The 25,857-nt window shown below is 38.1% G+C and overlaps 1 long non-coding RNA gene across 1 annotated transcript; it reads right to left on the reverse strand.

Moving 5' to 3' along the window:
* On the reverse strand, nucleotides 1–25,857 carry LOC102185732. The gene is made up of 4 exons (XR_001917655.1): nucleotides 25,757–25,857; nucleotides 17,662–17,784; nucleotides 9,917–10,062; nucleotides 1–192 (listed from the first exon to the last, which is right to left on the reverse strand). It is a non-coding gene; the product is annotated as an uncharacterized LOC102185732 (long non-coding RNA).

Genomic DNA, 25,857 nt, shown 5'->3' on the forward strand with positions numbered 1-25,857 from the left:
ACACTTTAGGGACCCGAGATCATGTTTTCATTTTCATTCACTCTAATACTTGCCTGTTCATGAATAATGTCAGACAATTCTTTCACCATGTCTCTGAAATTTGATGTGAGCCCTTCATGGTATTCAATCTGATCCTCTTTCATTAACCACTCATTTAGTTCCAGTGCAATGCTGCATGCTTGGATGAACTTCCTGTAGATGAAGATCAAAGATACAGTGTTTGTTACTTATTACTCAAAAGTCTCACTGATCATTTATATTTACTTTAACCACGGCTTGCCTAGAAGGAAGATTAGAATCCCATATTTTCTCACTGTGTTTCTGCTAATGTCATCTCCTAAGTCTGAAATATCTTTTCTTTTCCACCTTTGCTTCTGATTTCATCTCTCTTTCAAAACCTAGCTCAAAATATATACCCTATAGGAAGCCTACCTGCTCAGTCACTTACTTGATATGATATCAGCTATGGTTGTGCTCACAGTAGTTTATATCTGTAGATAATGTCATTTATTCAAAAATAGCTAATTTGGGGCTATGTACCCAGTACAGTGCTGGGTGTTATAGGCAAGAAGTATCTGCCCTGGGTTGGTAAGAGTGGCAACAGGGAGTTGATGACTTATCATAAGAATATGTTTCCATTATTTTATATGTTTCATATGTTTAATGTCCATAATTAGAATGCAAAACTTAGGGGACAAAGTACCTCACTGACCATTTGTTTTGTATCCCTATCATAGCAACTAGTAGAATCTTTTTGTACATAGCAGGCATTAATACAGAGAAGGCAATGGCACACCACTCCAGTGTTCTTGCCTGGTAGGCTGCAGTCCATGGGGTTGCTAAGAGTTGGACTTCACTTTCACTTTTCAATTTCATGCACTGGAGAAGGAAACGGCAACCCACTCCAGTATTCTTGCCTGGAGAATCCCAGGGACGGGGGAGCCTGGTGGGCTGCCATCTACGGGGTCGCACAGAGTCAGACACAACTGAAGTGACTTAGCAATAGCAGCAGCAGTAGGCATTAATAAATATTGAATGAATGACTACTGGTTGCTCTATAACCTGAAATAGCTGATAATACAGAGATAGGAAAAATAAATGAAGTAAGTTGGGAGCAAATGAGTGGAAGTTATCTTTCTACTCACTCTGCTTTACTCATCTCTCTCTCTTATTCTGAATGTAAACTCTTGTATACACAAAACAGATTTTTTCTACTGTGTGACCATTCAAACATGCCTTGGCTTAGAGGGACTCTCAGTCCAGAGATGATATCGTATGCCCTAGACTGGCAGAATCCAAGTCGAACTAAGGATACAGGATAGAAGTAAGCCTATCCAACCCTTCCTACACTAAATGATCTGGAAAAGCTGTGACATGAGGTCAACCAGGCAAAGGAGGAAATCACGTAACGAATGTAGGCTTCCGTTTGTGTCACAATATCCAGAGCAATGAAGTGGTTGCCATATTTAATGCCTTGGGTAACTAGGAGATTGTTACAGTCATGCAGCAATACAGAGATCACACATTTCCTCACTACCTAAAATACCATCAGAAGGTAACTTAAACGTTATAAAAGGGAACTGAGAACTTTTTTAGAGGCACATTATTTGGTGAATATTTTGGTTCCACTTAAGAAGACAATGGAGTAAAAAAAAAAAAATAGTGGTCTGATCTGAAAACTACAAAGCACTTACCTAAATATGTCTTTCAAAGCGTTTACTTTTTTGGATGGATACTTGCTAGCTTGACTGTCATTTAAGACAGCCCTCGCTTATGCTAATGGCCTTCATTTACCTAAATTACAAAAGGAGAAAATGAGAGTTGTCAGAACATAATTTAAAAAGTAATTTTTGCATTTCTCTTTTTAAAAAGAATACTATGTTAAAGATCCATACCAGAGAAACATATTTACTGTCTTATTATAAATTTATTTGAAAAAGATTAACTAAAGCAAATCATCTGCCAAAATTATACTCTAGCAAGGTAGTTAACACTTTCTGCTATCTAAATGTAGGACTTGGCTCTAGTCAGAGGGATTTACGTTAAAACTCTCTGACATAACACAAAATTTATAGAAACTGAACATAATGTCTTTATTAAATTAATAAAAAATGTAGAGGTTTTTGCACCCAGAGTATAAGACAATTACAATTAGTGCTTTTCCCTTATGAAAGCAAGACGTACAACAAGAAACATTTAATACATGGTTAGCAACCAACATACCTGCACTGAAACACAGCCCTGCAATTTAAGTTGGAGCTGAATCATGTCCACGTCAGCAGAAGAGCAAAGCTTTTGCAGCTCTGCAGTTTTATCTTTTATTTCATCAGTGGCAACATCAATTGACTTTAAATGAATCTGCTGTTCATAGTTTATAGCGATCCTCTTGTTCACATATGAAAACGAGTTTGAAGCTATTAAAGATTAAGATTGACAAATGAGTTTTTAAGATAGCAAATCAAATAGCCAAATTAAAACAAAAATCTACTGTGCTTAATTCTCCCCATATTTTCTCTGGAAAATCCCTTAGAGACAAAATTGGTGCCTTATTACTTCAGGACTGAAGGAGAAATTCTCTCTGAGATGACTCAGACTAAGCATGAATTACATAATTACATATGGCAAAGGAATGGTTTATAACATAGCATGTTTGTGTGAGTGACTGAACAGCAGGACAATAAACCATTAAAACTTCAATTACATTTTCCTGCTGACCAGCTGCTGCTGGTATGTATCAAAAAAGATCATGTCAAACAAAGAAGTTATGCCAAGTCCTACTTACTAGTCAAGATTGTACGGCGTTTGCACTGTTCCTCTATACAACCTTGCTTTTTGCCTGACAATGTATAAGGAGCCTCAAAAACAAATCTGTTGATATTATGGTTTCTTTCAAACTCAGTTTTTCTTTCTGTGAGTTCTTTATCATCAAAGTAGGGCTTCACATAAGTGACTTGGATATGAGCATATTTGGGATCAAGCTCTTTGACATTTACCTGGAAACTAAGAAAGTTTTGTTTTTTATTTAAAACAGAAGGGAAAACAGGGTACATGTAAGCTACTAACACCTCTGAGATCAACTGAGGAACAGTGTCATTGAATACACTGTGAGATGAATACACACTTGGAAGAGGTCTTTGCTCTTTCTTCAAGGATTGTCTCCTTCTGATTATTAAAAAGTTACAGAAGCCTATTTGGAGATTACAGAAATGTAGACAGAAAAAACTGCAATGCTACCACTCAGCAATGACCATCATTTACATTCTCATATATTCCTTGTAATCTTTTTTCTATGCATATATATTTATTTACAAACCGGAGATCATGCTGAGCATTTCCTTTTTAAAAACGTTTACTTTTATTTGCTTTTATTTTACATTCAATTTCTTTCTTTAAAAAAATTTTTATTTATTTTTTAAAATTTTTAAATATAAATTTATTTATTTTAATTGGAGGTTAATTTCTTTATAATACTGCACGGATTTTGCCATACATTGACTTGAATCCACCACGGTTGTACATGTGTTCCCCATATATTAAAATGGCTAACTGAACATTTGAATTCCACCTCAAAAAATACCTATTACAGAGAGGATTCTCAGAAGATGGCAGAGCACCAGACATCTATCTCCTTACAGAGACAATAGTTACACCATCATTACATATCTGATGGAACAATTTTGGAACTCTGGAGTCTGTTGAAGACTTGCAACTTCCAGGGGAAAACTTGGACAGAAAATTACCTTAATTTTGATTTTGTTCAATTTTAACTCTGGGCATAATGGCAGCAACCCGTACCTCATCCCTGAAATACTATGGCAGATAGCTGTGTGCATATTCCTAGAACAGCTTGTAGGAGCCAGGATGAACAAAGACCCTGTCTTCCAAATATTGTGAATCTGTGCTATGACTGCTGACTGCTGCTTCTGATCACAGGGGGACAGTCAAGGAGGCTGTGGCCATTTTTATACCACCTCTTCCCTTTGTTGCAATGCCCTCCCCCTCTGCCTAAAGTGATTTTCAGGGGATTTAACAGACCAGCACCTTTCCTCTCCTCTCCTCTTCATCTTCCTCTCCATCACCTCTTAGGAGCTGGACATCCAATACTAGACTGTTCAAAGGTAACTGCATAAATGAGGGTGACTAGAAAGTCACTGCGCATGCTCAGGGGAAGGCACAGGCTCAGAAAAGACTAGAGAAGACCCCAAATTTACACCTCAGGCTGATTCTTGGGAGAGACACAGCTTACAACAATTAAAAACAAAAACAAAACCCAGGAAACTCTGGGACAGGGACAGAATCTGATTTCCAGAGAGATCACAATATTAAATTCAATGTCCAGTTTTCAACAACAAAAAAATTGCAAGGCATACAAAGAAATAGGAAAGTATGGCCCATTCAAAACAGAAAGATAAACCAATAGACATTATCATGGAAAAAAGTGATAGCAGATCCCCTAGAAAAAGAGATTAAAACAACAGTATTCATGATCAAACAACTAAAAGAAGTTACGGGAAAAGTCAAGGAAATTATGTATCAACAAAATGCTGATATCAATAAATAGCTAAGAAAATCGAAAAGGAAACCAAAACCATTTTTTCAGAGCTGAAAATTACAATAACTGAAATGAAACATCACCAGAGGGATTCAAAGACACATTTCAGCGGGTGTAGCCAATGTGAAGATAAGACAATGTCAAAGATGGATCAGAGGAACACAAAGGAAAAAAACTGAAGAGGACAGAGGCTATGGAACCTGAGGAATATCATCCAGCAGGTGAACATGCACACTATGGCAGTCTTTGAAGGAGAAAAGAGAGAAAGGGGCAGGGAGACTATCTGAAGAAATAATGGGTGAAAACTCAAATCTTATGAAAGACACAAAACTCAACAAACTCCAAGCAGGGTAACTCAAACAGATCCATGCTGAGACTTATGAAAATCAAATGTCAAAAGTCAAAGCCAAAGAGAGAACTTTTTCTTTTTAAAAAAATTAATGTTTTTTAATTGAAGGATAATTACTTTACTATCACAAAGAGAGAATTTTGCAAGAAGTGAGAGACAAAGACTTGTCACATACAAGAAATCCTGAGTAAGAGGGTTGGATTTCTCATCAAAACCTTGGAGGTCAGAAGGCAGTGGACTTTAAAGAAAAGACAAATCTATTAATCAAGAATTCTATATCTTGCAAAACTGTCCTTAATAGTGAGGGAGAAATTAAGACATTCCCAGATAAAGAAGAGCTGAAGGAGTTCATTACCACTCAGTTCACTTCAGTTACTCAGTCGTATCCTACTCTTTGCGACCCCATGGACTGCACCATGCCAGGCTTCCCTGTTCCTCACCAACTCCCGGAGCTTCCTGAAAATCATGTCCATTGAGTCGGTGGTGCCATCCAATCATCTCATCCTTTGTCATCCCCTTCTGCTCCTGGCTTTTCCAATGAATCAGTTCTTTGCATCAGGTGGCCAAAGTATTGGAGTTTCAGCTTCAGCATCAGTCCTTCCAAAGAATATTCAGGGCTGATTTCCATTAGGATGGATTGGTTGGATCTCCTTGCAGTCCAAGGGACTCTCAAGAGTCTTCTCCAGCACCACAGTTTAAAAGCATCAACTGTTCTGCGCTCAGCTTTCTTTATAGTCCAACTCTCACATCCATCCATTAATACTGGAAAAACCATAGCTTTGACTAGATGGACCTTTGTCAGCAAAGTAATGTCTCTGCTTTTTAATATGCGGTCTAGGTTGGTCATACTTTTTTTTTTTGTCATAGCTTTTCTTCCAACAAGCAAGCGTCTTTTAATTTCATGGCTACAGTCACCATCTGCAGTGATTTTGGAGCCCAAGAAAATAAAGCCTGTCACTGTTTCCAATGTTTCCCCATCAATTTGCCATGAAGTAGTGGAACGGGATGCCATGATCTTCATTCTTTGAATGCTGAGTTTTAAGCCAGCTTTTACACCACTAGGCTTGCCCCATATGAAACACCAGAGGGAGTCCTGCTGGTCACAATGAAAGAACATCAGACAGTAATTCAAACCTGTATGAAGGTCTTGGTAAAGGTAAATTGATGGGTAATTATAAAATCTAGTATTATCATAACAATAGCAACATATTTCTCTTTTTTGATTGCCATATGATTTAAGAGACTTTACATTAAAATATTATTAGTCTATAGGACTTTCCTGGTGGTCCAGTTGTTAAGAATCCTCCATCCATTGCAGGGGACGTGGGTTCAATCACTGGTAGGGGAACTAAGATCTCACTGCAAGACAACTAAGCCAGGGCACCACAACTAAAATAGCCCCTGTACCACAACTACTGAACCCATGTACTCTAGAGCCCATGCTCTGCAACAAAAGAAGCAATACACTGCATTAACAGAATGAAGGAAAAGAAAAACACGATCATCTCAATCAATGCAGAAAATGCATTTGACAAAATTAACACCTTTTCATAATGAAAACACTCAACAAACTAGGAATACAAGGAAATGACTACAATCTGACCAAGGGCCACTGTGGAAAACCCATAGCAAACACTGTATTCAATCCTGTGACAGGGATAGAAATTTTCTTAGTAGCTTTTAAATCTTCTCCAAAAAGACTAAATTCAAAAATTCTTTCTTTTCTTTCCCATTAAATATCTAGATTTCTCCAGAGAAACCTAAGGAAATAGTTGAAGTTAATTATCTGCCTAAGACAAAACATAGAAAAGAAACAAAAAACAGGTCAAGACTGATTTTAACCTTATAAAAAATAAAGTATATGGTAAAACATTCAAGCAGTACATGAGGGTACACTTGAAAAATAAATGTTTTTCTTCTCCATAAGACTCTAGTCTATCTCCTTAGGGATAACTATTAACACTTTTGTATCATTCCATCTATGGCTGATTCATACTGAGGTATAGCAAAAAAAAAACCCACAATATTGTAAAGTAATTATCCTCCTATTAAAATAAGTAAATTAAAAAACAACTTTGCATCATTCCAGAAATTTCCTAAGCAGACACAAGTGAGTGCATGTAAATATCAGTTTTCACAAATGTAATCATCCTGCCCATAATGTCTGCATCTCACCTTTCTCTCTCAAGAATGTATCTTGGTTGGTTCATATGAATACTTATACATTTTTACAGTAGTTTACCTATATCCATTGTGAGGGTAGTACCATTTCCTTAACAGTATGGACACAGATTGTTTCCAGGTTTTTGTTATATAAACCTTATAGCAATAAACATCTTAAAGGTACATCTTTGTGTACATCTACACGATAAAATCTTGAATGCAGAACTATTGGATCCAACAAAACATACGTTTAAAATACTGGAAAATTTTGCCCACGGTTCTTTAACCTGTTTGTGCCCTTAAGCAGATTTTGTTCTTTAGCAAGTGAAAGAGTGTTTTAAATTTTTAATTTCACACATTAAGAAAGAAGAAGGATTTTAAAAGTAGCAACTGCTTCTTTTCTCTGTTACCTATGAAGAGTGACTGAAATATTGTGTTTACAAAGAGGGTCAGGAGTCCAGCTGCCTGATGGTGGTTTCTCATTAGTGCCTATTGGCCAGGTTTTCAGAGGCAGCATAAAGTAGAAAACTGCATGTTTTTCTGCAAGCCTGGCTTTCTAATAACTTTCCATTTGTAGTATCAGTAGTGTGATAGCAAGCCTAAAACTTGCTGGCTACAAAAGAGAAATTTCTCTATGGTCTTAATTCAATAAAACAACACAGAAGACGGAAACTGATAAGCAGCAGAGCGGTTTTGCCAAATATTCATGAATTCTGGGCCTGTCAGTATACCTACTTTTAAACGTCCAAGGCATATGTTCAAGGTAAAATCATCTCCATAAGTTGTAGCTAAATTTACAAAGTGAAGAGATCATTTTCATGGTAGAAAATGAAGTGTCTTTACCATCGCCAAGGGCTTTTCACTCTGGCAATGCTGCAAGTGTTTTGCAGAGCACCATGCACATCACAGTCACTCGGTACGTATTTCTGGGGCCTGCAGATCTTGCACTGTATTAAAGGTCTTTCCTACCTTAAAAATCAGCTCTCATCCTGAACATGCCCATGGTGACTAAGGACAATCAGTCATTCCCATTGTGCTCTTCTGCAATTCTGTTTATCTGGAACTATGTGTTTCTAAGAAACAGCCTCTCTTGCTGGAACCTTTCTCATCCTTGCCTCGGCAGGGTCTAGTGGGATGGATCATCTTTAGATCAAGGCATCTCTCCTAAACCTACATCACTGCAAATATAACTACTGAACTAAGGCTATCTTAAGAGTGAAAGGTGTGTCATAAAATGATATTTCTTTTAAAAATCACATTTATTTATTCTTATTTTTGGCTGCATTTGATCTTCTTTGCTGCGGTGTGTGGGCTTTCTCTAGTTGTCGTGAGCTGGGAGTACTCTCTAGTTGTGGTGTCCGGGATCCAGAGTGCAGGCACAGTAGCTTGGCGCACAGGTTTAGGTTCCCCACAGCATGTGGAATCCTCCTGGACCAGGGATCAAACCTGTGTCTCCGTCATTGGCAGGCAAACTCTTTCCCACTGGACCACCAGAGAAGTCCCACCTAAGATGATTTTAATCATAAAGTATGAAATTGACACTCATGCAGCACAACAACATTAACAATAATGGCTAACTTCTATCGAGCATGCTAGTTTCTGTTATTATCAAATGCTTTCTTATATATCAGGAACTCTAATCACTTTCCATACATTGAGTAATTTAATTGCTACAACTATCAAGGATGTACACTGTCACCCTGCTTATTTAACTTATATGCAGAGTACATCATGCAAAATGTCAGACAGGATGAAGCACAAGCTGGATGAAGATTGCCAGGAGAAATATCAGTAACCTCAGATATGCACAGGACACCACCCTTATGACAGACAGTGAAGAGGAACTAAAGAGCTCTTGATGAAATTGAAAGAGGAGAGTGATAAAGTTGGCTTAACACCCAATATTCAAAAAACGAAGATCATGGCATCCTGTCCCACTACTTCATGGCAAATTGATGGGAAAACAATGGAAACAGTGACAGGCTTTATTTTCTTGGGCTCCAAAATCACTGCACATGGTGACTGCAGCCATGAAATTAAAAGATGCTTGCTCACTGGAAGAAAAGCTATGACCAACCTAGACAGCATATTAAAAAGCAGAGACATTACTTTGCTGACAAAGGTCCATCTAGTGAAAGCTACGGTTTTTCCAGTAGTCATGTATGGATGTGAGAGTTGGACTATAAGGAAAGCTGATGCTTTTGAACTGTGGTGCTGGACAAGACTCTTGAGAGTCCCGTGGACTGCAAGGAGATCCAACTAATCCATGCTAATGGAAATCAACCCTGAATATTATTTGGAAGGACTGATGCTGAAGCTGAAACTCCAATACTTTGGCCACCTGATGCAAAGAACTGACTCATTGGCAAAGGCCCTGATGCTGGGAAAGATTGAAGGCAGGAGCAGAAGGGGATGACAAACAATGAGGTGGTTGGATGGCATCACCGACTCAATGGACATGACTTTGAGCAAGCTCCGGGAGTTGGTGAGGAACAGGGAAGCCTGGCGTGGTGCAGTCCATGGGGTTGCAAAGAGTAGGACACGACTGAGCTGAACTGAATTCATGCAACACTCTATGAGGAAGGCACTATTATTCAGTTCATTTTACTAATGAGAACAATGAGGCCCAGAGAGGTTAAGTATATTCCCCATGGTCACACGTCTAGTAAGTGGCAGAGAATGGAGATCTGAATCCTTTTCTCTGATTCCAAAGCCCCTGTCCTTTCCTTTAGGATCTGGAAAGACTCTATTTCCCCTTCTTCTCCTCCACCAGCTAAAAAAGGAAAAAGTCAGAAGTAATGTACCACATCTGGAACTAAGAAATAATGATTTCAAAATGCAGGGCATGTTACCTTGTCTGAATCCTGAATTATTTTGACGTTCTCTGTACCAAATTTTTCACCATAAAGTTTAACAAGTCTCTGGGAAATCTCTGAGAGGCCGGTGAGCTTTGGTTCTTTATAGATATACTCCTTTCCATCCTCTTCTTCAAAAAAGACTATTATAAAGTTAAACATAGAATACTTTATAAGCATTATGAGCAAATGCAGCATTTAGAGAACATCACTAAGTAATCAGAAATAATGTATTTGCTAGATTTTAAATAATAGTTCTAGAAGCCACATGCATATATTGTAGCTGAAATAAATGAGAACGTTCAAACTGACAGTCATATGAGCATATCATTGGCTGAAGCTTTTTACACTCGATTTTTCATCACTTGCATACTTACCTGATTTTTATTTGAAAACTTTCAGTACTAGGTATTAAAGAAACATTTAAGAAGCCTGACTGAAATTGAAACTGAAGGAAACGTTCAAATCTTATATGCTGTGCTCTGCCCTCGTGGACTAAATATGGAAACTAAAGTGAACATTACATGAGAAAAGGGTCACACCTGCTGTTGGGACAGGTGCTTTACCCAGACAGAACCCTAGAACCAGTAGGTGCTGCTATGGTAACCTAATAATTCAAGGTGAATGTTTAAAAAGGAAAGCAACTTTTGAACTAAAATATACTTTCTTGGCAACTTAAAAGGCAACTCTGAAGAAGATGCCTAAAAGTCTTTTCTTTGTGTGCATAACCTCCAAAATTTTTGTGTAAGCTCCATGAAGAGTTCTATAAACTTGAGTAAGTTTCTGAAAATATGAGAATTAACAAATTAGCTTTATCTTTTGGTTAGTTATGAAATGTCTACAATAAATGCAATAAGGGGAAAAAAGCAACACCATTTCCTTTTCAAAATGGTTTTGGTGGGGTCATTTGCAGTCCCTTCTCCCATGGTCACAGAAAAAATGCCTCAACAAGTTTAGGTGAGAGGGTAGAGCTTAAAATGGTCAAATAACACTGTAATTCTAAATATCATGCTTCATGTCATTCATATCTCAATGGTAGTATATACATTAAAAGTACTGTGTTATTGACTACTTTTATCTTCATGTCTGAATTATTGTAGCTGAAAAAGAAGCAAAATGGTGTGCTTGAGCCCTAAAGTGGAAAGATGGGAATAAATGATCATGCAAACACTTTAGAAGAGGAAAGTAAAATGCAGACACACACACACAAAAAAAAAAACAGTAAAAGCCTGAGTGAGGAATGCTTTTATAGCAAGTTCACAGACACTTCCAAATAATATATTCTTCTACACACTCAGAAAAGGGAATGTACTATGTAAAAGACATTATCTCGAATGTGAAAAGACACCATACAGACCAGGAGAAAATGTTTGCAAATCACATATCTGATGTTTTCTTATCCAAAAAATATAAGGAACTCTCATAGTTCAACAACACAATGACAAACAACCCAATTTAAACGTGAGCAAAGATTGGGATGACCCAGAGAGATGATATGGGGTGGGTGGCGGGAGGGAGTTTCAGGGTTGGGAACTTATGTACACCTGTGGTGGATTCATGTCTATGTATGGCAAAACCAATACAGTATTGTAAAGTAAAAAAATAAAAATTAAAAAAAGAGTGAGCAAAGGACCTGAATAGACATCTCTCCAGAGACTATATAAAAATGGCCAACAAAGACATGAAAAGCTGTTCAAAATCATTAGTCATTAAGGAAATAGAAAGCAAAACCACAATGTTACACCATTTCACATTCACTAGGATGCCACATTCACTAGGTTCTAAAAAGAACCCCCAAATACAACTGCCAATCAGATCTGCTGGTAGGAAGATAAAAGGGACAACAATTAGGTGGTTTCTCTCCAGAAAGCAGGAATAGAAGGAACATACCTCAACATAATAAAAGCTATCTATGACAAACCCACAGCAAACATTATCCTCAATGGTGAAAAATTGAAAGCATTTCCCCTAAAGTCAGGAACAAGACAAGGGTGTCCACTTTCACCGCTACTATTCAACATAGTTCTGGAAGTTTTGGCCACAGCAATCAGAGCAGAAAAAGAAATCAAAGGAATCCAAATTGAAGAAGAAGAAGTAAAACTCTCACTGTTTGCAGATGACATGATCCTCTACATGGAAAACCCTAAAGACTCCACCAGAAAATTACTAGAGCTCATCAATGAATATAGTAAAGTTGCAGGATATAAAATCAACACACAGAAATCCCTTGCATTCCTATACACAAATAATGAGAAAGTAGAAAAAGAAATTAAGGAAACAATTCCATTCACCACTGCAACGAAAAGAATAAAATACTTAGGAATATATCTACCTAAAGAAACTAAAGACCTATATATAGAAAACTATAAAACACTGATGAAAGAAATCAAAGAGGACACTAATAGATGGAGAAATATACCATGTTCATGGATCGGAAGAATCAATATAGTGAAAATGAGTATACTACCCAAAGCAATTTACAAATTCAATGCAATCCCTATCAAGCTACCAGCCACATTTTTCACAGAACTAGAACAAATAATTTCAAGATTTGTATGGAAATACAAAAAACCTCGAATAGCCAAAGCAATCTTGAGAAAGAAGAATGGAACTGGAGGAATCAACTTGCCTGACTTCAGGCTCTACTACAAAGCCACAGTCATCAAGACAGTATGGTACTGGCACAAAGACAGACATATAGATCAATGGAACAAAATAGAAAGCCCAGAGATAAATCCACACACATATGGACACCTTATCTTTGACAAAGGAGGCAAGAATATACAATGGAGTAAAGACAATCTCTTTAACAAGTGGTGCTGGGAAAACTGGTCAACCACTTGTAAAAGAATGAAACTAGATCACTTTCTAACACCGCACACAAAAATAAACTCAAAATGGATTAAAGATCTAAATGTAAGATCAGAAACTATAAAAGTCCTAGAGGAGAACATAGGCAAAACACTCTCAGACATAAATCACAGCAGGATCCTCTATGATCCACCTCCCAGAATTCTGGAAATAAAAGCAAAAATAAACAAATGGGATCTAATTAAAATTAAAAGCTTCTGTACAACAAAGGAAAATATAAGCAAGGTGAAAAGACAGCCTTCTGAATGGGAGAAAATAATAGCAACTGAAACAACTGACAAACAACTAATCTCAAAAATATACAAGCAACTTCTGCAGCTCAATTCCAGAAAAATAAACGACCCAATCAAAAAATGGGCCAAAGAACTAAGTAGACATTTCTCCAAAGAAGACATACGGATGGCTAACAAACACATGAAAAGATGCTCAACATCACTCATTATTAGAGAAATGCAAATCAAAACCACAATGAGGTACCACTTCACACCAGTCAGAATGGCTGCGATCCAAACATCTGCAAGCAATAAATGCTGGAGAGGGTGTGGAGAAAAGGGAACCCTCCTACACTGTTGGTGGGAATGCAAACTAGTACAGCCACTATGGAGAACAGTGTGGAGATTCCTTAAAAAATTGCAAATAGAACTACCTTATGACCCAGCAATCCCACTTCTGGGCATACACACCGAGGAAACCAGAATTGAAAGAGACACATGTACCCCAATGTTCATCGCAGCACTGTTTACAATAGCCAGGACATGGAAACAACCTAGATGTCCATCAGCAGATGAATGGATAAGAAAGCTGTGGTACATATACACAATGGAGTATTACTCAGCCGTTAAAAAGAATTCATTTGAATCAGTTCTGATGAGATGGGTGAAACTGGAGCCAATTATACAGAGTGAAGTAAACCAGAAAGAAAAACACCAATACAGTATACTAACACATATATATGGAATTTAGGAAGATGGCAATGACGACCCTGTATGCAAGACAGGAAAAAAGACACAGATATGTATACCAGACTTTTGGACTCAGAGGGAGAGGGAGAGGGTGGGATGATTTGGGAGAATGGGAATTCTAACATGTATACTGTCATGTAAGAATTGAATCGCCAGTCCATGTCTGACATAGGGTGCAGCTTGCTTGGGGCTGGTGCATGGGGATGACCCAGAGAGATGTTGTGGGGAGGGAGGTGGGAGGGGGGTTCATGTTTGGGAACGCATGTAAGAATTAAAGATTTTAAAATTTAAAAAAAAAATAAAAAATTTAAAAAATAAATAAATAAATAAATAAATAAATAAATAAAGTCTCCCACTAAAAAAAAAAAAAAAAAAAAGTTAATAGAATTACTCTGTGACTCAGCAATTCCCCTCTTAGGTATTTTTCCAAGATAAACAAAAACATGCCCACATAGAAACTTATCATAACTGTTTAGAACAGCACTGTTTATAACAGCCCAAATGTGGAAACAACCCAAACATACAAACAAATTTTGATGTAGCCATACCATGGAATATCATTCGGCCATGAAAAAGGATTCAAGTTCTGATATAGGTTACAACGTGAATGAACCTCGAAATATTATGCTAAGTAAAAGAAGCCAGACACAAAAGGTCACATCTTGCATTCATCTTTTCTATGACACGTCCAGAACAGGCAAATCCATAGACGGAAAGCAGATTAGTGGTCACCAGTGGGGTGAGGGAGGGGGTGAAGAGTGATTCCTTGAAGGAGATGGAGTTTTACATAGGATGATAAAAATGTTTTGAAACTAGAGAGAGGTGGTTGGAGCATAATATTAAGACTGCACTAAATGCCACTGAACTGCAAACTAGAAAACGGTTCATTGTATGCTGGTGAATTTCATTTCAGTGCTAAAAGGGCAGACCGGAAGCAGATGTTCTTTCTTTCACATTCTTTCCATACTGTCTTCTGCAGTTGAAGCCAATTTGAGGGAAGTGTTCCTCCCTTTACGGCTACTGTGGCTGACACTTTTCAGCCCATCCCATAAAAGAACACTGAAGAATTACTTCATCCCATGCAGGATGGTTCGGAATCTATTCAGATCCTTGCCTCTCTACAAGGAAATAGGAATAGCTCCCCAATGGAATCTATTGTTTCCTTTAATGTGTAGGGAATATATATTTTTCTTTTATCCCTATTAGTCAAGTGAGTAGCAAAATGTTCTGTGGCTTTCTAATAACCTGGACTTCAACTTAAGAGTAAGAGAGTAGGTACTTTGGAACTTTTACAAAGGTTGTTAGGATGCAATGCTTTGACGGAAAGAGTAATGCCAATTCTTGTCTTGTCTCATAAGCTATTGTTTGTCATCAGCAGGACATAGATTTAATTACTTAACTCATTTTTAATATAATCACTTGAAATCCACTATGATTTTTCAGGCATGTCCCCATATACAGCAAAAGCAGGGCAAAGAGTAGGAAGACCCAGAACCCAGGAAGAAAAAGTGAGTTTGATAAAAGCCAATTTGGAGACAAGATTAGAACACTACACAGATAACATTAAATGTATTTTTTCACTCTTGGACCCTTCAGCAATGAAAGACTACTTGCTACATATTTTTAAGGATAAATTGCTTTGCTTTTAAAAATGGCTAAGTCTTAAAGCACCCCTTTCCAGCATAGCAGGGGTAAAAAATTATGATACAGACTCAGATTTTTGAATATAAAAAGTCCTGTTGAGTGCTGGTGGTAACAGCTATACTACTGTTCTTTAGTAATTCCCCTTGATCAAAGATTTATGTGGCACACAAAACTGGAAAAGATCCTCAGTTCATTTCAGTTCAGTGCAGTCGCTCAGTCATGTCCGACTCTTTGCAACCTCATGAATCACAGCATGCCAGGCATCACTGTTCATCACCTTCTCCCGGAGTTCACTCAGACTCACATCCATCAAGTCCGTAATGCCATCCAGCCATCTCATCCTCGGTCGTCCCCTTCTCCTCCTGCCCTCAATCCCTCCCAGCATCAGAGTCCTTTCCAATGAATCAACTCTTCTCATGAGGTGGCCAAAGTACTGGAGTTTCAGCTTTAGCATCATTCCTTCCAAAGAAATCCCACGGTTGATCTCCTTCAGAATGGACTGGTTGGATCTCCTTGCAGTCCAAGGGACTCTCAAGAGTCTTCTCCAACTCCACAGCTCGAAAGCATCAATTCTTCAGCTCTCAGCCTTCTTCACACTCCAACTCTCACATCCATACATGACCAGAAGAAAAACCATAGCCTTGACTAGATGGACCTTAGTTGGCAAAGTAATGTCTCTGCTTTTGAATATACTAAGTTGGTCATAACTTTTCTTCCAAGGAGCAAGCGTCTTTTAATTTCATGACTGTAATCACCATCTGCAGTGATTTTGGAGCCCCCAAAAATAAAGTCAGACATGTTTCCACTGTTTCCCCATCTATTTCCCATGAAGTAATGGGACCAGATGCCATGATCTTCGTTTTCTGAATGTTGAGCTTTAAGTCAACTTTTTCGCTCTCCTCTTTCACTTTCATCAAGAGGCTTTTTAGCTCCTCTTCACTTTCTGCCATAAGGGTGGTGTCATCTGCATATCTGAGGTTATTGACATTTCTCCTGGCAATCTTGATTCCAGCTTGCGTTTCTCCCAGTCCAGCATTTCTCATGATGTACTCTGCATGGAAGTTAAATAAGCAGAGTGACAATATACAGCCTTGACGTACTCCTTTTCCTATTTGGAACCAGTCTGTTGTTCCATGTCCAGTTCTAACTGTTGCTTCCTGACCTGCATACAGATTTCTCAAGAGGCAGGTTAGGTGGTCTGGTATTCCAATCCCTCTCAGAATTTTCCACAGTTTATTGTGATCCACACAGTCAAAGGCTTTGGCATAGTCAATAAAGCAGAAATAGATGTTTTTCTGGAACTCTCTTGCTTTTTCCATGATCCAGCGGATGTTGGCAATTTGATCTCTGGTTCCTCTGCCTTTTCTAAAACCAGCTTGAACATTAGGGAGTTCGCAGTTCATGTATTGCTGAAGCCTAGCTTGGAGAATTTTGAGCGTTACTTTACTGGCATGTGAGATGAGTGCAATTATGCGGTAGTTTGAGCATTCTTTGGCATTACCTTTTCTTTGGTATTGGACTGAAAACTGACCTTTTCCAGTCCTGTGGCCACTGCTGAGTTTTCAAAATTTGCTGGCATATTGAGTGCAGCACTTTCACAGTATCATCTTTCAGGATTTGAAACAGCTCAACTGGAATTCCATCACCTCCACTAGCTTTGTTTGTAGTGATGCTTTCTAAGGCCCACTTGACTTCACATTCCAAGATGTCTGGCTCTAGATTAGTGATCACATCATAATGATTATCTGGGTCGTGAAGATCTTTTTTGTACAATTCTTCCATGTATTCTTGCCAGCTGTTCTAATATCTTCTGCTTCTGTTAGGTCCATAACATTTCTGTCCTTTATCGAGCCCATCTTTGCATGAAATAAAAGGGTAATTCCTAGTAACTTATTATCTCCGCTACTGTCATCTGCTAGCAAGTTTAGTCTCACCATTAAATTGGAAAGCATAGAATTACACCTATATCTCTTCCAAGACATCATGGAAATCCAGTAACTTTTTGTTTTTAGTGAGGACAACATGGATTATTCTCTGCCATGAGTGGAGAAGGGGAGATTGCTAGTAAAAATGCTGTAGGAACAACTGGCATAATGTTAATTCCAATACATATTTTAAACATTGCATCCTTAATTTCATTTGGAAATTTTAAATGAATATAAGGAAGGACTGTAACTTTAGTGCATTTCAGTGTTTTTTAAAGACAGCAACTTAAGACCAAAATAAAATATATAGGTAAATGATGCAAACATATCAGTTACTTACCTCAAACTCTCGACGATTCTCATAAATTGGAATGATCAACTTGGAAATTTCAGAAATTACTTCGTAATGCTCTGCTTTCCATAAGCCATCCACACAATGTTCCAGAAACTCCAGCAAAACTTCCTGCATTGAGAAAAAAATGTAATGAGGAATTAGAGATACTTTTAGAGCTCTGGGCAAATGTAATTTGAACTATTTCAAATGAATGAAAAACAGAATGTACTACATTTAAGGAAATGTACAGAAGGAGTATTGTTGTGTGACTATATTTTCTAAAAGACATACTCAAAGTATTTGGTATTGAAACCACATTCTTAAAACTATGAAATGAATATTGACAATAGTAAACTACTATTTACTTGGTTTTGCGTATAATCAAGATGTTAACCATAGTTACACATGGTAACATGTTGAGAAGTATTTTCCAAACTGAGGATATTAAATGTCTAACAGGGTAAATTCCACCAAGCATATAAATGTCCATGATTTTTGCTTAATGCTAAAATTATGTTTACACACAGTTAATAGAGTCTTAAGGTAATTTCACAATTTTCAAGCTGCTGCATCAGTGACATCAGTGTTCATTAAATGATGTGATTTTGGTCAACAATGCTTCCTTCCTAACTGTTGGTTCTAAAACTAGTGAGAATGATAACATAATACCTCAAGATAGAGATCTCTTTGCCATAATAACAGCTTCTATAAAACAACCATCATCTCATGTTCCCAACAATGAAAGGATGATGCCAATTACTCATACTATCCATAAGTCTGAACAGTTTGTTTCTATCTTAAAGAGATGAATTTCAGACCTATAGAAGTGACTGCTACAATGGCTCTTCAAGTATGTCCTGTAGTCAATTCTGACTTCATCTCTTTTCTAAACTAGCTCTTTCCCTTGCATTTCCTACCTAGCCAGGGGTCATATCCTATAGACTCTGAACTAGAAAACTAAAAGCAATTTTGACTTTACTCTTTGTTGTAAGTTGAACTGTGTCCCTCACAAAGATACACTGAAGCCCTAACTTTCACTGCCTCCAAATGTAACCTTATTTGGAAATAGGGTCACTGGTGATAACGATGAGTGAAGTTGATGTCATACTTGAGTGTCTTACTTGCAGCAGTGATTTCCTGGGTGAGCCTTACTCCAAAAGGACAGAGACAAACAGGGAGAGCACCATGTGACTACAGAGGCAGTGACTGGAGTAATGTCCCCTCGAGCCAAGGAAATCCAAGACCAGCAGCCACCATCAGAGCTAGGAGGAGGCAAGGAAGGCTGCTACCCAGAGTCTCAGAGGGAACAGGGCCCTGCTGACACCTTGATTTCCAACCTCTGCACTCTAGAACTGTGAGACAATAAAGTTCTATTGTCTTAAATCACCCAGTTTGTGTACGTTGTTATGGCAACTCTAGGAAACTAATACACCCTCAGTCTTGACTCATCCTCTAATCAGTTCATCGTCAAGTTCTGCCACTTTCACTTCCTAAATATTTCTCAGATCTGACCCTTCCTCTCCACTTCTACTCTCATTGCTAAGGTTCAAGATGTCATTATTGTTTTCTAACAGATCTTCCTGCCTCCAGCCTTGGCACTTTCAAATCTATCCTCTACACATCTGTCATAGGGTTTTTATTAAAATCCAAACCAGACTACATCCCTCTTCCCTTGTATTCTCACAGCTCCCCATCATTGGCAGAACTAAGGACAAATTTCTTCATTTGGCACATAAGGTTTGCAGCGATCTGGCTGATAGTTTATGAAATCATCACTCCTCAAGCTAGCCTTGTACTTTATGTCCAGCAGTGATGAACTACTATTAGTTTGTCGGAAGCACCATGGTGTTGTCTTAACTTTGTGCCTTTGTCCATTCTGTACCCTTGTGTCCTTTAATCCCTTTCACTTAGTTAACCCTGTAAGAAAAGTTAGACTTCACCTCTTCCAGGATCCTTCACCTGATTAACACAGAGTAGCGACACAAGAGGCCTATTTTTCTTACTATGATACTACACTGGGTGGATATTTATCACTATATTTGCCCGTTATATAAGTATCTGACTTTACAAGTAGGCTGTGACTCTGTAAGTGTAGGGACAACATATTTATTATATTGTATTTTTCAGTCACTAGCAGGGTGGTAGTAAATAGATGTTCATTAAATGTTGCTACTTGAATAATCTATATATTAACATTTAATAGTTAAATTTTCTATTAATACTAGAAAGGAGGAACTCTGGGGAAATAAAAAAAGAATCTATTAAAAACTAGTAATGTTTGTCCCAGGAATGTAAAGTTGGTTTACAATAAGGAAAAAATCCAGTGTAAATAGAAAGAGCCATGTAAACAGAATAAAAGAGAAAAAACGTGATGTCTACCAATAGTTGCAGAAAAAGAATTTGCAAAAATTCAATATCCCTTTGCAATATTAAAAAAGAATCCACCCAGAACAGGGAATTGAAGAGATTGTTCTCAATCGGATAAAGAACATTTATTAAAAACCTGCAGGCTGAACACTCTTTTCCTCAATTTGGGAACAAGACAAACTGTCTGCTCTTATCATTTTTATTCATTATTGTGCTGAAGGTGCTAACCAGCGTAAGAAGGCAAGAGAGAAAGAGAGAGAGAAGGGAAAGAGATCAGGAAATGTGAAACTATCTTTCTGTGCAGATGACATGATGGCGTATGTAGAAAATCCTAAGGAATATACAAACTAGTAAAACAAGTAAGAGGATTTAGCAAGGTTGCAGATCATAAGATCACCATATAGAATCACTGTATTTATGTATGCTGCTGCTGCTGCTGCTGCTGCTAACTCGCGTCAGTCGTGTCTGACTCTGTGCGACCCCATAGACGGCAGCCCAACAGACTCCTCTGTCCCTGGGATTCTCCAGGCAAGAATACTGGAGTGGGTGGCATTTCCTTCTCCAATGAATGAAAGTGAAAAGTAAAAGTGAAGTCGCTCAGTCGTGTCCTCACTCTCAGCGACCCCATGGACCAAGCCTACCAGGGTCCTCCGTCCATGGGATTCTCCAGGCAAGAGTACTGGAGTGGGTTGCCATTGCCTTCTCCATTTTATGGATACTAGCAACAACAAATTGAAAAATAAGATTAAAAACCCAAACAATACTATTTCCAGTAGCATCAGAATATCCATTATCTAACAAAATATCCAGAAAAGGACTTCTACTCTGAAAAAAGCACAAAATATTGCTGGGTGAAATTAAAAACCTAAACAAGACTTGATTGAAAGACTCAGTATTGGTCAAGCTATCCATTCTCCACCTAGTGATATATAAATGTAACAAAAGCTTGACAAAGCTTCCAGCAGGCTATTTTGAGGAAAGAGAAAAGATGATCTGAAATTCTATATGGAAATCAAAGGATACAGAAGAGCCAAAGTGACTTTGAAAAATAACAAAGTTGAAGGACTAACACTATATTATTCCATAACTGACAAACTTGCAGCAATCAAGACAGTGTGATATTGGTATCAACATGGTCAAATAGATCAGTGGCACAAAACAGAGTCTAGAAATAGATCACAAACATATAAAGAACTGAAATTTAACTAAGGTGCCAAAGCAATTCAGCAGGGGTAAAAGAAGATTTATTTCTCCCCAAATGGTGTGGCCTATGTAAAATACCTGTCTACGAAAAATGAATCTTGACTTCTATCTCATTATATGCTCAAAAATGAATTCTAAAGGAGACTCTAGACCAAAACATAAAACTCAGGAAGAAAGTTCATAGCAGAACATATCAGGCAATATAAGTAAGGATTTCTCAGACCAAATATACACCCCCCACCCCAGCCCACCCCCACACACAAATAAACCATTAAAAAAAAGTAAATTGGACTTTTTCAAAACCAATACTTTCCACTCAATAAAAGACTTAGTGAAGAAAATACATAAACGAATCCAACACTGGTAAATATCTGCAGCACATATATCTGACGATGGACTTGTATCCAGAATATAAGAAATAACCCCCATAAAACAACAACAAGAATAATTTAATTTCTAAAATGGGCAAAAGAATTGAACAAACATTCCACAAAAGATAAATGAAAGACAAAGACCGTGTGAAAAATGCTCAACACCATTAGGCATTAGAGAAATACAAATGAAAACACAGTGAGATACCACTTCATGTCTACTAGGATGGCAAAAAATACGAAACGATTAGCAACAGCTAATAGTGGTGAGGAAGTGAAGCAGCTGGAACTCTCATCCATTGTTGGTATATAAAATGGCCCAACCTCTTTTAAAAAACTGACAATTTCATATAAAGTTACATATGAAACTTCCCGAGGAACCAGCAGGGTATTTACTCAAGAAAAATTAAAGCATATGTCCATAAAAGGTCACAGATAAGAATGTTTAAATCAGCCTTATTCATAACAGTCCCAAACTGGAAGCAATCCAAAATCCTTCCACAGGAGAATGGGTTTTAAAACGTTATATCGAGAGAATAGAATATTTAGCCATGAAGAAGAACTTATGATTTACTCCACAACATGGATGTATCTCAAAAAATTTCTGCCAACCAAAAGAGGCAGATACAAAAGGTAGATACTGAATGCTTTCATTTTTATGACACCAAATACTGTTAAAACCAGTCTACATCAGATATTGGGGCTGGGCAGACTGACGGGAACTGGGCGCAATGGAACTTTCTGGGCTAATGCACATGTTCTACTTTTTGGTTTCTCGTGACAATGTGTTACCATGGTGTTATATGGGTGTAGACAACTGTCAAAATCCATCAAGTTGTCCACCTAATATGTGTGCCTTTTACTGTATACTAATTTATCTTTAAAACTATTTCAACTCAAAAGTCAGAAATGCAGTCTTAAAAACAAATTAAATTATTAATGGGTTAATTCACCTACTTAAAGAAGCCACTAAATGAACAATAGTTTGTATCTTTCACTTCAATAAACTTGTAAATCAGTGGCAGTTATTTTCCATTGGCTAGGGCACGAGGAAGAAGCCCTATTATATAAACTGAAACATAAAATGGCACTATGGAGAATGTGATTCTATCATATTTCTATCATATTCTATCATATTTCACATATTTATATGTGAAAAGCACATATAAATTATTACTATAGAACACAAAAGAGTTCCAACAAATGTGTTTACATAGGAAACTGATTATAGTTTCTTGAGTAATAAGACATATTACTACTTTCCCTTGGAGTACAAAAAAGGGTCAGGCTTAAGGCCACTTCTATGACTAAACTGAAGCTGCTGTTTGGAAAAAAGGACATAACTGCAGTTGTGCTAATGCATTTATCTCCCATGAACTCCCTGGAATCTTCCTGCTCTGAGCCCACACAAACTGGAGATCTTACATGAAAATCATCTAAGTCTAACTAAAACCCCCAAAATGAATTAATTTACCCCAGGTTTCACAGTCAAGCAATGAACTGGGATTAAAATTCAAGGATCTGATTCTCTGTTATGATTAATTGATCCAGCAAACACGTTTTAAACATCAAGTCTTCTAACTTCTGGGAGTAAAAGCCAAGTTTACTATCCAGTTGGTCCGTGATAAAGCCTGACATTTATGTAGCACCTAGTCACTTAAAAAGAACCTTCATGTTTATTGTGAAGTGATAAGGATAGTATTATTAACTTTATTTTATTATTTTTCACTAAAGAAATATTTACTAATTTCATACTATGTGCTAATCATTTGGGGCTTCGCTGGTGGTGGCAGACACTGAAGAATCTGCCTACAATGCAGGAGACCCAGTTTTGATCCCTGTGTCAGGAAGAGGCCCTGGAAAAGGAAATGGCAACCCACTCCAGCATTTTTGATGCTAGACGGGCTCCTACTCGTATGAATCTTTTTTCTATTTAATTGGAGGATAATTGCTTTACAATGTTGTGTTCATTTCTGTCACACAACATGAGTCAGTCCATTAAGTGTGTGTGTGTGTGTGTGTGTGTGTGTGTGTGTGTGTGTGTGTGTGTGTGTATACCCTCTCTCTTGAGCCTGCCTCCTACCCCCAGTTCCTAGCCCTCTAGGTCATCACGGAGCACCGGGTTGACCTCCCTGTGTATACAGCAACTTCCCGCTAGCTATCTGTTTTACATATGGTCAGGTATATGTTTTAATGCTACTCTCTCAATTCATCCCACCCTCTCTTTCCCCCGACTGTGTCCACAAGTCTGCTCTCTACATCTGTGCCTCTAGTTATACTGCTGAGCAGAGAGTCATAGAGAAGTAGTGGCAGAAAAAAAAAAGGGGTAGGAGGTAAAGCATCTAGGCATAGATCATTTTAGCAAAATGAACCAGAGCTAGCTTGAAAGTGCTTATATTTAGAAAATACAGTTCATAGAGTACAAAGTGTGGTCTCTATCACTTTACACTGCTGCTTTTTATGTTTCTTAATACTACCTTCAAAAGATTCATTTCTGTGGGCCTGCAAGCACTTCGTCGCCTCCTTTTGTTGTTTCTCTGTTTGGTCTTCACATTCCTTAAATGTGAACGTCACTGTGATTCAGTTCTTGGTTCTCTGGTCTTCACTTGCTATATTATCTCCCATTATCAGTGTGCTTTGCTTCTCACACAGCTATGACTTCCAGATGTAGCTCCGCAACCCTGATCTCTCTCTTTAGATTCAGTTTCTTAATGTCTAATGACCTGATGTTGTTTCCATTTCAATAACCTTCTACTGATACTTCAAATTCAACACTCATCAAAACATGGAATTCATCACCTTCCCTGTTAAATCATCCATCCATCATTTCTCTATAAATATCCAAACCTGAAATCTCAGTGTTACATTTGACTCTTCTACCACAGCCAGCCAAGTCTTCCTCTTTTCCTCAGTGGTTCCTGAACCTGTCACAAGCTGGGTTCAGGCCTGGCTGCTTCACAACTGGACACTTAGGGTAGGCCTGCATTCCAGCCTCTGCCCCCAGCCGCCATCCATCGACCTCCAATACATTTCCCACATTACCACCAATTTACCTTTCCTCCTGCTTCATTTCATCTTATTATTCTTCTGCTCAAAAACCTTTGACAGCAATTCAACATTCTAATCAATAAAGTCCAGACATTCAAAGTTTCTCCAATTCAGACCTCCACTACTGCTCTTTCCTATGAGAACCCAATGGCTTAGCCAAAATGATCCATTTACTCTGCCCCCTAAAATACGCCTTACCCTTTCCCACCTCTTCCCTTTTATCCCAGCTATTCTCCGCTGCTGCTGAAACAACTTCAGGGTATCCTCGTTCTTTAAACCTCTCTCTAGTCCTAACTCTCCTCAGCCCAAAGCTCTCTCTCACCTTTGGACTCTGCATATTGTCTGTATTATTCAAATGGCACTGTCTTGCTTTTTCTCCATTTTGTGTAGGGGGGTTGTCTCTTTAGGTAGACTCTGGAGGTCAGAGATCAGCCATATCTAATTATTTTATACCTCTTCTATCACCAAGTTCCAAAGCCTTATTGAGCGAGTGACAACTTCAGGTGTTTACTATCCATATGAAGTTCAGAGCAGAAATTTTCCATCTTTAAAACACCTGGAAGCCTACTCTCTTCAGCTGTTACATTGTGAACTCTATTTTTTATGGAGATGTCTTCAAAGTATGGTACCTGTGATCTGGTTACTGGGAAGGTGATTGGATGATGATACATGGTACATTTTCTAAAAACCAGACAGAAAGAACCGTTGCAGAGATAGGGCTCCACATTCCAAAAACGGACATCTGATCCCTGGGTAGTTTTAATCCTTATAGTTCACAACCCTTGGCAAAGTCTGGCAAAGTCGCTCAGTCGTGTCCGACGGTTTTGTGATCCCCTGGACTGTAGCCCTCCAGGCTCCTCTGTCCATGGGATTTTCCAGGCAATAGTACTGGAGTGAATTGCCATTTCCTTCTCCAGGGGATCTTCCCAACTCAGGGATCGAACCCTGGTCTCCTGCGTTTGTAGACAGACACCTTATCATGTGAGCCACCAAGGAAGTCCCATCAACCCTTAGTTACCTTTCAAATTAAGTTAGCTGTAATAATTTCTTAATGTTAAATATTTTAAAGAAGTTACATTTATCTAACTGACAATGCAGGCCTGAAGTCTTACTTCATTTTATGGACATCCATCATTCCAGCATCCTCCTTCATTGCTCCTTCTTCATCTATGTTGGGAGTAATTTTCTTGAAGGCTGAACATCCATTAGGGAA

The sequence above is a fragment of the Capra hircus genome, unplaced genomic scaffold (assembly GCF_001704415.2).
Source record: "Capra hircus breed San Clemente unplaced genomic scaffold, ASM170441v1, whole genome shotgun sequence".
NCBI classification, from domain to species: Eukaryota; Metazoa; Chordata; class Mammalia; order Artiodactyla; family Bovidae; genus Capra; species Capra hircus.